This window comes from Pseudophryne corroboree, chromosome 5, assembly GCF_028390025.1.
Source record: "Pseudophryne corroboree isolate aPseCor3 chromosome 5, aPseCor3.hap2, whole genome shotgun sequence".
Taxonomy (NCBI): Eukaryota; Metazoa; Chordata; class Amphibia; order Anura; family Myobatrachidae; genus Pseudophryne; species Pseudophryne corroboree.
This window is the reverse complement of record NC_086448.1, coordinates 473,131,228-473,144,789: the sequence shown is the minus strand read 5'-3', so window position 1 is coordinate 473,144,789 and position 13,562 is coordinate 473,131,228. Positions and strand designations below refer to the sequence as shown.

The window sequence follows — 13,562 nt, the reverse complement described above, 5'->3', positions numbered from 1 at the left end:
ATTCATCATCTGCAAATCCGCTCTGTCAGTTCCTCCATTGGTTACCGGTATTCTACAATATTCTCACTCATTTCTATATCACTTATCTCAAAATATCTCCCTATCTGACTTATCCGCTCTGCATAAGATCTGTGTCTCTCATCCACATGCATTACTTGCTCCCACTCAAAATTACAGGACTTTGGGGGTCATTCCGATCTGATCGCTGCTGTACGTTTTCGCACAGCGGGCGATCAGGACATAACAGCGCATATTTATGCACTGCAATACACACACACATCAGACAACAACAACAACAACAACAACAATGACGGGTATCACCAGTCAGCAACAGGATGTTGTGAAAAATCCATTTGTATGGGTGTTCACAAGGTGATTGACAGGAGGAAGCCCTTTGTGGTTGGTAACTGACCGTTTACTGGGAGTGTCCGGAAAAACGCAGGCTTACCCAAACTTTTTCTGAGAGGGTGTCTGACGTCAGCTCCGGCCCCGATCAAACCTGATTCAATAACACTGGAGGAGTAAGTCCTGGCCTGTGCAGAGACTGCACACATTGGATTTTTACAGCTCAAAGTACTTGCATGGTGAAACTACACTCCCACTGTAGGCGGTGACTATCTGAATGCAGTTCAGAAAAAAACGCAGCCCAGTGATCAGATCTGAATGATCTCCTTTATCCGGGATGCACCCATTCGGTGGAGTGCCCTCTCACACACAATAAGACTCTCCTCTAGTTTCCAAACCTTCAAACATTCCCTCAAAACTCACCTCTTCAGACAAGCTTATCAAATTCCAGACCCACCCACATACCCTTTAATGCCTCCGTATCTATTTATATCATCTCTGTACATTCCACACATAACTGCACATATTTTGTTTTTCTTCACTCTTATATCCTCCTGACCCTTGGCTAACATTGCTGGGTGACCATATCATACAGCCCATTAAGAACCTCTTCAATCTGGTGGACCATTACGCAATAGGTAGCATCTATCTTGCAATCAGGTCCTTCCTTCTTATATGTCTGTCTGTTTTTACCCAGTTATGTTCTATTATGTTGTTTCAATTGTAAAAACGCAACTAAACAAGCTGCACTATGGGTCTGATTCAGCATCAACCGTAGAAGTGCGGAAATCACTATTTGCTGATTTATGCACTTCTGTACATGCGCGCATGAGTGAGGTCATAAACTGCAATCACAGTTTAAGAGCCAGCGGGGGTGAGGGGGGGGGGGGGCAGTGATGGGGCTTTGACACACCATTTGGGGGGCGTGGTCCAGGCAATGCAGGTGTGTCCAGACTGTTTGCGGGGTGGGCTGTGACCCGAAAGATGGATGCCCTCTGACTGCATTCGCAGGTAGGCTGCGTAGGCAGGGGGCAACCCTAATCATGTGAGCACATTACTATATAGCAATGCACTCACATGTTAGTTGGGGGGTGCATGACCCAGCATGCGGGGCATCCTTGCCCTGTGCTGGGCAGACCCATGCACGCTGGTGAAATGATTTGTAGTTTTGCTACTTTTAGCAAAACTACAACTCATGCTGAATCGGGCCCTATTACTGTTAGTAAATAATAAATAACTTTCATTTTTAAGAAAAACACAGCCTGTAAAATTAAAGTTAGATGCTGATTGGGTATCACTTTATCTCTCTCTCCACTTTATCTCTCTCCATGTTTTAATAAATAAAGCTTTATTTGGCATTTTGTACATGATTGGTGCAATGATGAACTCCATTAAAAGATATTTTCTTAGAAGAAACATTAAGGATTTTAACAAAACTGAAATCAATAACAAAATATCACCACAATGAGATAGTGTTAAACATTTTTAATTTAGAATAATAGGATATTTTGATGAAAACAATCCATGCAATGTGTCATGTAATTTTAGACCTTGTAAAACACAAGTTTTAATTTTTTAACACAGAAATTTGTTCTACTTTTTCACATTATTATTTCACAGATTGTGTTTTATACATTTTTATTTTTTAAATAGACTTATAGCAAAGATAACAAAGTAAACATTTAAATAATACTTGGAAATTCTGAGTGCCCCTATCAAGAATACTATATATTATTTTGTGTGTGTATGTACAGACATTATCTTTATTGAAACTGCCATATAGTCATGGCATATTGTCCTCAGATTGCATTGACATTTTTGTTCTTTCATCAAATCCTCCACTGCCTCCACTCAGCATAGAACACTACAATAGTAATTTTGGAGCAATTGTGTGACTGCTATGAAGAGAGTGAACATCATACATTCTACCTAATTATTGTACATCCTGTCTATGTTATACTGTAAGTGTCTCCACTTATGCCATATTCTCTCTATGGAGTTGCAATTCTTGACAACTTCTAACAGAGAATGACATGGGAAACCCATTCCAAGATCACAGTAAGGGACTTTAGGAGGTCACAGTAGGGGACTTTAGATTGTTCAAACACACACTTAAATACCAGGTAAAAGAGGATAAATCAATACACATTTAGTAATTGGTTAGACAACTGCAAGACTGGTACATCAATGTAAATTATAACAAAACAAAAAAAAAATGTACTTGCACTTAGATAATATAAAGTGACTGTAGTGGTAAATATAAAATTGCATACAGAATGTAATAAAAAATACAAAGTTTTACATGAAAACAAGCCCATGTGGATTATTGGCATACAATCACTCAAACTTACAGTAGGCTTTGGCCATAGCAATGTACACATCTGCATCTACAGGCACAAACTCTAACAGGCAGATCTATTAACTTTTTTCACTAAAATAATGTGAATGGTTTTCACAATATTTTACTATAACGTGATTGTATTAAATTGTATTAAAGGACTTTTGGAGAAGTTTTTGTGAAAAACTTCTCTAAACCCTTTAAATCTATTTTTTTTAGTAACCAGATTGCGAATTGACTAGAAAAAAAGTAACAAAACACAGCAGTGAGCCCTGTGATAATTACACCATCTTCAGACAGTGTAATCACTGTGCTCACTGTGATATGCTGCCTCCTGCACAGCTATCTCTGGACCTTCTAACAGAGAAAACTGTGGAGGGACTATGTGTCTACGATGGACACACAAGCTGATCACTGTGAATTTTTTTTTTTTAAATCATGACCTGTGATTGGTGCTCCAGTGAGGGCTGCCAGTCATCAGGTCTTCCTGCTCTGCTGCATGGCCCTGGTGCAGGAAAGTGATGCTGCGAAGCAACAGCTCATTTTACAGCACTGGAGGTCACAGTAGGAAGGGGACCTTGGAACAGTAGCCTTCTATTCATTGGTCCCTGCTCTGTTGAGTATGTTCAGCAGTGGGGGAAGGTTGCAGCATGCGGGGGGTAGTCATGACAACAGGAAAACCTCTCTTTGGAGGTAGCGGCAGTGGTGGTGGCACATGCACAGCACATACTCTAGGTTTTTTAGCACAACACATCCACATTCTCAGATTCAGATTGTGATAAATCGGGCCCTAAAAGGCTTATTGACATTTAAATATAAACACACACAAAAAATGTACACAAAATAGAGAAACTGTGACTCAAGGAATTAAACGAATGGTACAGTATGAGACTATACTCTGTACAAATAGATAAAATACAGTAGCAGCAGGTAGCATAAAATATCACTATAGTGACTACAATACAAAGATAATGAGTTACACTAGGTTACTCTCTAAATCAAGATAATAGGAATAATGTACTGTATCTATCCCAACAACAATAATTACTAAAACTATATCAAAAACATGTGAAGAGGTTAAGTGATGGTCCATCACCTACAGGAGGGAGCCTTTAAGCCCAAAAGCATGGGTTCACTACGATCTGCCGGCGGCCGGCCTCCCGGCGACCAGCATACCGGCGCCGGGAGGCCGGCCGCCGGCTTACCGACAGTGTGGCAAGCGCAAATGAGCCCCTTGCATGCTCGCTGCGCTCGCCACGCTACGCGCGCCACACTATTTTATTCTCCCTCCAGGGGGGTCGTGGACCCCCACGAGGGAGAATAAGTGTCGGTATGCCGGCTGTCGGTATGCTGGTCGCCGGGAGCCCGACCGCCGGCATACTGAAGACCACCCCAAAAGCATATATGGACACCTATGCTTGATCTTAGCCAAAAGTTTCATAAGTGTAGCTACTGAGGCCAAGGAAAACTTACCCTGCTCTAATACAGCAAATCTTCCTCTCCTGTCTCCCCACTCATAAGGCCCATCCTCCTTAATAACGGAGACCTGATCTGTGCAATGCCTTTTAAAGCAAAAAGACTCCCTGTGCAAAAGACAGACTCCTCTTTCTAGTCCACTTGATAGACCTTTTTTTTCACTAAATACATTCATATTAATAGTGATCACTGAATCTTGTTATGTATTAATTATAGTGAAAGTGTTTTGATTGATGCATAATAAATATATTGCATTGCCATAAACTTTTCTCCAGTTTATAAATGTGAAATAAATTGTCCATGTTTTTAAAGAGATTAAGGGGTCTATTTACTAAGCCTTGGATGGAGATAAAGTGCCTGGAGATAAAGTACCAGCCAATTAGCTCCTAACTGACTTTTTTCAAACCCAGCCTGTGACATGGCAGATGGGAGCTGATTGGCTGGTCATTTATCTCTGTCCGCTTTATCTCCATCCAAGCCTTAGTAAATAGACCTCCAAGAGAAATAGTGAGTGTATAAATACTGCTCATATTTAAATTATAATTAATTATAGGATATTTTGCATTTTTTGTAGGTAATTTGATCAATATATGAGTATCCATGCCCATCCTTCTCAGGCATTGTTTCAAATACTGATAAGCATTTTTTTAAGTTAACATCTTTGCAAATCCATATAAATAGGTGTAGAACCCCACTGACTCCATGTAAACTGTTGAATCAATGGGTTTTTATCCAGCGTGCAAACCCAATTTTTATGCAGACTTTAATCTGATTTCAGTCTGACTTCGTGGATTCATACGCTGTGCAGTACTCACTAATTGGCGCAGCAATTTGCAATGGGGTAAACCCCATGGCTAATTGAATACCCCTCAGAGTAGCTATGTCATCACAGGTTAAATCAGGTTCATTTTACCCTTTAAATAAAATATATTGTATCATACTGTATTTGTTATATATTTTTTATGTAATCATTTCAGTTTTACTATTCTTTTATGTTATTTCTTTGAGTTTTAAGGTACAAATAATGCTCTATTTTGTAGCAACAATGTGTTTCTACTTTGTATAGTGTGACAGAATCACAGTGATAGAATAATGAGCATGCATTTATTATTTTCCACATCTGCTGAGTTTGCTTTTCAGACAAAATGTACAGAACCAGTGGGGCATCCACTTTGAAAAGAGAAACTGACTATGTTGTATTCAATTTTCTCTGCACTTTCTAATCTTTGTCTAATGACCCATCTACAGTATTGACATCATATTTAATAGAGTGGCAGTGAAATGCCACTATGCCAAATAGGCTAAGCCAGACTACAAGGGATTTAAACTGTAGTGTTATGTATTTTGATTTAAATCTTTTTACAAGTTGAATTGCTTTCACTCTCTCTCTCTCTCTCTCTCTCTCTCTCTCTCTATGAGGCTTTCAATGCCTCTGTGAATACTTTTATCTATGCTGTACATTTATAGGATGGTGGCAATGAAATAAAGTATTTCAGTAAAATTACTGTAAGGAAAAAAAGAAATGCAGAAATCCAATATATACAGTTAAATAGCTTTTATCAAGTCACCCTTAAAATAATCAGGGAGTGTAGCAGCTGTGAAGAAACAGCACCACTGTTGTCAAAACATGAATCTCCTAGAATGCTTGTTCTCTAAAGAAGGAAGAAAACATATCAAGTACTGAATGCATTTTAATATGGCCATTAAAAAACACTATAAACAGCAGAGTGTAATACAAATGAATGTAAAAATATAAACACAAGATTGTGGATTGCACTTAAAGCATAAACATAACTAGCAGGAAGTGACATTTTTATGCCTGTTATTTTTTTTAATTTTTCTTATAATATTGGAGCAAAATAAATTATTGTAAAACCAAATTACATTGAAAATAGTATGTGTCGAAAAACATATGGTTGAGATTTGGTGAAATAAACTATTTTTGGAGTGAATTTGCATTCTAATAAATGTTTCTGCTAAAATGTAAGTCAATACTTGAAAACAACCTATTAAGGTTTATATTAACAGCAGATAATGGATGGTGTCTCCATCTAATTTGCTAATATTTTGACTTAGCAAATGCAACATCATCAGTATTTTTTTTTTTAAAGCAGAAGCCGGAAGCCGAGTGGAAAGAAGGTGCAGTGAGCTGGAACAACTGCAACTGCTAGGTGGAGTATCGGTGCCGCAGGAGAGGTACCACTCAGATAAGTATTGATACTTACTTATTGTGTATTGATTGTATTGGCTAGTTGGTTTTGATTCTCTTTATTGTACTTTCGAAAGGTAATAGGAAGTTGAGTTCTCAAACAATGGGAGGGGCCGTGATTGAGAGTCTCACTCAGTGCGTATCGTGCAAGATGTATGCGCACCTGGAGCAGCCGACCCAGGGCGAATACATATGCACGAGATGTGAGCGAACGGTAGCCCTGGAAGCCCAGATAACTGATCTAGAGCAGACCGTTACACGACTGAGCGATATTCACAATCTCAAGCGAAGTTTAGATAGAATGGTGGAGAAGTTGCAGCAGGGGTCACTGGTAGATGAGGAAAATCAGATAGGCAGTTGCGTCACTGTTAGAAAGAAGAAAAAGAGGGGGAGGCATGACATCTCAGATCTATCAAACCCGAACAAATTTGCCCAATTGAATGAAGATTCGGTGGATGATAGCGATGAAATGACGGAGCTGGAGGAGACTGCTCCCTCTAGCAACTGGAGGAGTGGTCCCTCTGGCTCAGATGGGATGAAAGCTAGAGATGCGCCCAGGCAGATGGTGGTGATAGGGGACTCTATCATTAGGAAGGTAGATAGGACAATCTGCTACCGGGACTGTGATTGCCTTATGGTCTGTTGTCTCCCGGGTGCTCGGGTACGGCACATCGTGGACCGGATAGATAGATTGTTGGGAGGGGCTGGGAAAGACCTGGCAGTCTTGGTGCACGTTGGCACCAATGACAAAGTTAGTGGTAGGTGGGATGTCCTTAAGAAAGATAATAGGGACTTAGGCCAGAAACTAAAAAAAAGGACATCTAAGGTAATTTTCTCCAAAATATTACCAGTGCCACACGCTAGCCCAGGGAGACAGAAGGAGATTAGGGAGGTAAATGTGTGGCTCAGAGACCGGTGTAGGAAAGAGGGGTTTGTGTTCTTGGAACACTGGGCAGACTTCTCAGTCAGGCACCCTCTTTTTTCTCATGACAGATTGCACCTGAATGAGGAAGGGGCTGCAGCGCTGGGGGGTAGGATGGTTAGTAGGTTGGAGGAGCTTCTTTACTAGGAGCCTGGGGGGAGGGTTTAGCTAGAAACTATGGGTCATGCAGCGAGTATAGTAGGGATGGTGGTAGTGAGATAAAAGGGGGTGGAGAAGGGGGGAGGGAAAGTGCAGCCGGTAAGGGTATTTACATAGGTTCTAATAAGGGTGTTAAGAAAGGTATTGCTAAAGCATTAAATAATAACAATTATGTGTCATCATTACAGCCTATAGAAAATGTTGTATGGGACTTAAGGGAAAATACTTATATCAGGGCAGTGTATTTAGATGGGAACATTGGGTTGACCAAAGAGAAAAGTAATGTGGGAAATACTAAGTACGGTGGTGTTGGAGAGGGAGCGAGAAGGACAGTCTGTATCAGTAACTCTACAGATGCACTAGTTAACCAGGATGAGAAATCTTTAAGAAAACAAACAAATAAAGGAACAGATAAACTAAAATGTATGCTTGCAAACACAAGGTCTAGCAGGAAAAATGGGGGAATTGGAATTGGTAGCATTAGAGGCTGAGTATGACATTATAGGTATCACGGAAACATGGTGGGACGACTCTCATGGCTGGGTTGCTAACTTGGAGGGGTATTCTCTTTTTAGGAGGGACAGGGCTAACAAAAGAGGAGTTGTATGTCTTTATATTAAACCATCACTTAAACCATACCTAAAGGAGGTTATTTATGAGGAGACTGGCAATAATGTGGAGTCACTACTGGTTGAAATCTCAAGTGGGGGAATTGATGCAAAAAAACTAGTCATAGGCACGTACTACAAACAGCCGGATTTTAGCTTACATGAGGAAGAACAATTATTGCAGACAATCAAAATGGCTGTTGGAAAGGGGGACATCCTTGTGATTGGGGATTTTAATTACCCTGATATAAACTGGAATAATGATTCATGTGCTGAAGCGAGGGGCAGCAGGTTCATAAATATGTTTAGGGATCACTACTTGTCTCAATTAGTCGAGGACCCAACTAGGGGTAAAACTACCCTGGATCTAGTAATTACTAATAATGTGGATATTATATCAAACACTAAAGTTTGGGAGACTTTGGGTAACAGTGATCACTATATGATCACATTCAACATCAGTTTCAGGAAACATAGCTACAGGGGTTCCACCAAAACTTTTAACTTTAGGAAGGCTAATTTCAGTGTGCTTAGATGTGCACTTAATGACATATAGTGGGAGGTTCTGTTTAATAACAAGAATACTTCGGAAATGTGGGATGTTTTAAAAGGGTTGCTGGATAGCAATATTCATAACTTTATTCCCATGGGCAGTAAACGCAGAAGTATTAAACTCAAACCAATGTGGCTTAACAAGAGGGTTAAGGCAGAAATGGATAAAAAAAGCAGGCTTTCAAAGCATTTAAATCTAATGGAAAGGAGGAGTCTTTCAAGTATTACATGGAGTGTAATAAGAAATGCAAAAAATCAAGAAAAGCAGCTAAAATGGAAAATGAAAAGCAAATCGCTATAGAGAGTAAAACCAATCCTAAAAAGTTTTTTAAATACATAAACGGTAAAAGGTTAAAAAAGGAGAATATAGGTCCATTAAAAGATGAATTAGGAGAATTGATAAATGATTACGAAATAAAAGTGGAAACACTGAACAAATTCTTTTCATCAGTATTCACCAGTGAAGAACTGATGGTGGGAGTAGAGCATAACAATTGTGACAGTAATGATTCATGGTTAGATACTTTGAAAAGGAGAGATTATCCAGCGCTCATGCAGGTGGGTATTTGGTAAGCCCTAAGGCTGCTACCTATTTGCAGAAGTTCCTCCAACTTCAAATAAGGTAAATACAGTAAGGGGTTAGGTGCGCCAAGGGGACAAGTTGGTATGTATTTGAAAAGGGGATGATGTGTGAAATGATGGTCAAAAGACTTGTAAATATCACAAAAAGATTCTTTTATTAAATCAGAGAAAAAAGGGGGATAGGGGGAGGGGATGATATGGGTATAGATGAAAAAAGGGGGGGGGGGAGTGAATGTCTCGATGGGTTAAAGTAATGTCTCAAAAATCCGTAATTGGACAAGGTTGGTGGATTAGTCTGGTGTATGAAGGCACTCTGGTCAGTGGCGTCCCACCTTCAGTAGTGCCTATAGTCTTATGATGCTGTCCAGAGCCTGTATATGGTAACTTTGGTTGAGTCAGGGAAAAAATGAAAAAAGTTCTTTGCAGAAAAAAGATGTGTGGAAAAAAAGATAAAAGATGGGGGTCCCCCCGGAGGGTCGGTGCGGCAAGCGGTTCTGGTGTATGCTAGGATTAGGTAATGAGGGCTCCGGACCTACCGTCCGCCCCTAGACTCCGTAAGTGCACAGTGTCGCTCCTTTGAGAACACTGTGACTGGCTGTGTCAGAAGGGGAAGCGGTCACCGTCTCGGAGAGGGAGAAGGACGACTGCTTCTAGCCCTGCTGGGCTATCTGCCGTGTCCTTTCCTCTCCTACAGAGTCCCTTACCTCGTTCACGTAGCCCCGTCTTGTTCCCTCTTGCCGGCGGCCTTCTCCGTTCCTCTCCAGCGGCGTTCTCCTCTACCTTCCGGGTTGTTCCGATCACGTGATCAGGGTACGAGGTCACGATGTCATCAGCCGTGCAGTAGCGATTCTCTTTCTTCCGTCTTAGTTTGCGGTTGGCTCTGTATATCTGGAGATAGTGTTGGTTTAATGGCTTATAGGTCGTGGATAAAAAGCAGGGTGCTGTGGTTCCAACGCGTATCGGCCCTTTCTGGCCTTCGTCATGGTTAGATACTTGTTTAAGCAAAGATGTAGTCCGGGAGAGACTAAGCAAAATTAAGATTAATAAATCACCTGGTCCTGATGGACTTTAGCCGAGGGTTCTTATGGAGCTTAGTTAACAACTAGCACGACCCCTATACTTGATTTTCAATAGTTCAATTAGATCAGGCATGGTACCGAAGGATTGGCGTATAGCTGAGGTAGTGCCATTATTTAAAAGGGGATCCAAAAATCTTCTGGGAAACTACAGACAAGTTAGTTTAACATCTATAGTGGGGAAAATATTGGAGGAATTCTAAGGGATGGCATACAGGAGTATCTACAGTCCACTAGGATTATTAGCAAGAACCAGCATGGTTTTGTGAGGGACAGGTCATGTCAGACTAACTTAATTAGCTTCTACGAGGAAGTGAGCAATAATCATGATCAAGGAAAAGCAATGGATGTGGTCTTCCTAGATTTTGCAAAAGCCTTTGATACAGTTCCTCACAGAAGACCGATGATCAAATTAAAGGAGCTTAGCCTAGGAAAAACTATTTGCACATGGATAAGCAGCTGGTTGGATAGCAGGGTACAGCGAGTAGTGGTCAACAGAAAGTCCTCAACCTGGTCCCCAGTAGTCAGCGGAATACCACAAGGGTCCATTCTCGGACCACTACTGTTCAAAATATTTATCAATGACCTAGAAATAGGTCTGGAAAGCACAGTGTCAATCTTTGCAGATGATACTAAACTGTGTAAGGTAATTAATTCAGAATTGGATGTGGAGTCCTTGCAGAATGATTTATCTAAACTTGAACTCTGGGCGTCTAAATGGAAAATGAGGTTCAATACAGACAAATGCAAGGTTATGCATTTTGGGACTAAAAACAAACTTGCATCCTACATATTAAATGGGGAACGCCTAGGGGAAACAGAGTTGGAAAAAGATTTGGGGGTATTCATTGATAATAGGCTTAATAACGATACACAATGTCAAAACGCAGTAAAGAAGGCAAGTAAGGTGCTAGCGTGTATAAAAAGGGGACTTGAGACAAGGGACTCGGATGTAATCATGCCGCTGTTTAAGGCATTGGTACATCCGCACCTGGAATATTGTGTTCAGTTTTTGGCACCATTGTATAAAAAAGACATCAGTGAACTCGAAAGTGTTCAAAGGCGAGCTACTAAATTGATTAAAAGCCTAGAAGGACTGGACTATAAGGAAAGACTTACTAGGCTGAATATGTATACACTAGAAAAGAGGCGACTAAGAGGAGATATTATTAATATCTTCAAATATGTAAAGGGACATCACAAATAGTTATCAGAGGAATTTTTTATTGAAAGAACACAGTTTAGGACACGTGGGCACTCGCTGCAATTGGAGGAGAGAAAGTTTCGAATGCAACGGAGGAAAGGGTTCTTCACTGTTAGGGCAATCAGGATGTGGAATTCCCTGCCAGGGAAGGTGGTAATGGCAGACTCTGTAATTGGATTTAAAAAAGGAATGGATAAATTTCTGAATGAAAAAGCTATCCAAGGTTATAATACTTAAGATATCAACGTGGTTAATTCAGGGGTAACATGAGTTATAGTAGCTAACTAGTCATAAAACATTATTCAGCAAGTATGTAGAATCATCACAACTTAAAACAGGTTGAACACGAATGGCAATTTGCCTCTATTCAACCTCAAATACTATGTTACTATGTTACTATGTTACTATGACTAGCCTGCCGATTCTTCAGATATGTCAATCTGAGAATTGCCACCAGTGATTTATGGTTACCTCAGCATGTGTGGTTACTGAATACCGGTAACTACCTCAAGCAAAAGTTCCTTTAATGATACCACACTACGTAAGCTCTTGCTCTTACCACCATACAGAATTATTAATTGCACACTCACTTGCACTTAAATATGTAGCTTTGTTCTCACAGGCTCGCAGACTCACCAAGAGACACAGGGACTGTGCTAGAATTAATTATCTTTTAATTTGAACAAAATAATCCAAGGAATGATTTTAAAATTGATAGATAACAAATGGACAGAAATACAGTACATAAATCTCAGAAACAAAAGCAATTGAATATTTCAGAAGCCTAACATTTGCCCAAAAGAACTTCCAATGTAGAGGGACTTCACATGTAGGATGGTTCACCTTCAGCTCATGTGGCTGAATCCCCAAAAAGAATGAACACACAACATTGATGGACAAGTGCAATATACCTCCACAGCTGCACTCCTCCCTCCCACCTGCTGTTTTTTTTTTTAACTAGCTCAGTACTGGACACTGGATATTTAAGGGATCATAGACTCCCAAGTCTGTCTTGCAATAGATAGGGGAGGGGGAGTTAATCCAGATGGGCATGACATTCCACTCCTTCCTGGAGGTGAAACTCTCCTAAGCTTCCAGATCTGATCTGGCTGTTGGAGAATGAATGTATCCCATCCTCCAGTTTTATTTGGGTCTGGATAAGGGATCATTATCTAATTTCCTCAATCAAGGAGGCATTAATTTCCCTCCTTACCGGTCTGTGTAGGGTCACCTATAGGACATATGCTACTGATCCATCTAGATGAAATAAAACAATATTCTACATACTTTTACATACAATACAATTATGATACTGCTGTCTGCAAGTAAATGTAACATCCCCATCACAATCAGTAGTACCTGTATGTCCTCAAATGAAGCAACAACATGTAGAAATGGAGCCCCATAATCTGTGGCAGTTGTGGCCATGGGTGCTTGGGTTTGAGAATTTGGTGATGTTGAGGTAAGCGTGCTTTTGATTACAATTATTTAATTTCAGCAGTGTATCATGGTCTTTTTTAAGCACATTTCTAGTTTGTCATTTGTTATAAAGGAGGCTGCAGAAATAAACAATTGCATATTGCCCTCACTGTTAACACATAAAATAGAATGCAACTAAATTGTAGCTTTAGTATATCTAAAAACTAGCACTTAAACTGCTCTATAAATAAGAATTAATGCAAATAAACACCACTCCCTGGCTATTTATAGGAAAGTGTTCTTTTGTACATTATAGTACTTACATCACATGTGACAACCATTTTTGTGTTTGGATTATAGACAGGAACACACATACAGGCTGTCCACAAGGTGGAGTGGATGTGTCCCTTAATTGTTTAGTGAATCCAGGACTTGGTGTACTTTGAAGTTGACGATGCTGCAGTGGTGGAGGCAGGGACATAGGCCTTCATGGACCTACATGATAAAGAGCATTTTTTAATTAACAATGCAAATATGTATCTATGGGCACTATGAATAGTACATTGTTACATTTAACTTGCCTTCCACATTATCATCTTCAAATATACTAGGCTTGGAAATTCATGTCTTCTTTTGTGGTGCTGTGAATAAACACATAAAAAATGGTTGTGG

General features: G+C 40.1%; 1 long non-coding RNA gene across 1 annotated transcript in view; it reads right to left on the bottom strand.

Moving 5' to 3' along the window:
- Positions 1-13,473: 13,473 nt before the first annotated feature.
- LOC134929135 (uncharacterized) overlaps positions 13,474-13,562 on the bottom strand; it is a 30,788-nt gene continuing 30,699 nt past the window's right edge. The window contains exon 3 of the long non-coding RNA XR_010178312.1: positions 13,474-13,531. This is a non-coding gene — a long non-coding RNA (uncharacterized LOC134929135). The remainder of the gene's footprint in view (positions 13,532-13,562) is intronic.